The sequence below is a fragment of the Arvicanthis niloticus genome, chromosome 4 (assembly GCF_011762505.2).
Source record: "Arvicanthis niloticus isolate mArvNil1 chromosome 4, mArvNil1.pat.X, whole genome shotgun sequence".
Taxonomy (NCBI): Eukaryota; Metazoa; Chordata; class Mammalia; order Rodentia; family Muridae; genus Arvicanthis; species Arvicanthis niloticus.
The window spans coordinates 61,226,476-61,227,900 of NC_047661.1; the positions used below are offsets into that span (position 1 = coordinate 61,226,476).

The 1,425-nt window shown below is 42.9% G+C and overlaps 1 pseudogene; it reads right to left on the reverse strand.

Moving 5' to 3' along the window:
• Positions 1-416: 416 nt before the first annotated feature.
• On the reverse strand, positions 417-701 carry LOC117707513 (cytochrome c pseudogene; annotated as a pseudogene).
• Between the last annotated feature and the right edge of the window lie 724 nt (positions 702-1,425).

The following is a 1,425-nucleotide window of genomic DNA, read 5'->3' on the forward strand; positions in this document are numbered from 1 at the left end:
GGAATAGATAGTTACCTCCTAATAATTAACCATGACCTGTATAGACTAGTGACAGAAACTGAAACACAGACTTGGTTCTGAGTCATCAGTGATAGAATTAATATGTCCAATTATATAAATTCAAGAATAAAGCCACTCAATAGGTCCTGAGGTGAAAGCACTATCTTTGTAGAAAGTAGAACTTTCCTAAATCCAATCCTGTCTTGAGAAAGGGAGAATGGTGATAGCATTTATGCAATTTGAGCTGTTATTTTAAAAATCATGTTTACCCTACTAGTCAGTTTTTCTTAAACAAGGACTGTCCTGTCTGACAAAAACATTGTTAGTCATTTATGATCTGAATTCTGGTATATAAATTAAATTACAATGTACATTAAAAGTATGAGACAGTTTTTGTAACAAATAAGGCCATAGATTTATTTGTTAGCAGCCTTTTAAAGGTAAGTTATTAGGTCTGTTCTTTCTCCCTTCTTAACTCCAGTGCAGATCAGATTCTTCAAATTCTCCATCAGGGTGTCTTTTCCCCACTTGATTCCTCTGTTCTTAGTGGCATCCTTGAACGAAAATCAAATGACCTGACCTTTATTCTGCCTAAATAGACCATGAAGATTTGGCCCAGTCTTATTGTTGCCCCTCTATTCTACAGTGTGGCACTGGACACACTTCAGAACAAAAATCTTGCCTTTGTCAACATCATCCATTTTTAATTCTCCCCTGGATAGTCAACACCACAAACATTACAGCCCAAAGATAGATATTATGTCTCTGAGTTAGGCTGTGAGAAGCTGTGGGATTCTGCTCTGTGGGTGGAGAGAACACAGTCTGAGACCCCCAAGGGGGCAGAGCTCTTGATTTGAAAATTCCTGGGCCAGGGGGCAGCTGAGAACAAACTGGTGTCAGGCCTTGGGCTCTCAGGCACTACTGAGAGACCACGGACTGAGCTAGATCAACAGGCAGCCAAAAGTGCAAGGGGAGAAACTCCAGCTGTGTCTCACAGGAAGGGGGCTCTTGGTCATGATGACTAGCTTGACTAGGTCACGGCTGGCTGGCTCATCTTGCTTGCTTGAGTTGGTGGCCTCTTGGAAGGAATGTCAGCAGCAGGAGGTTAGAAGGCAGCTCAGTAGTTGAAGACTTTCTCCACAGTTCCCCACTGTGGGTCCCAAAGAAGAGAAGTAGTCCATGGTCTCAAAATGTTTATTGTTATGACAGAACATGGCAGAACATGGATGAAGCTAGACCCCGTGTTCTCAGGGAGGGCCTGAGGTTAAATACCTTTTGTGAGTATGAGGAGGGTCTGGGAAGGAATGCTTAATTGGCTATGCCCTCTGGCCTTTAGGTATCTCATGAACATGGAGATGTCTTGGGGCTCTGCAGCCTATGTCACCTGTGCTACTTGACTGATGGCCACAAACCTCTTTGTGGAAG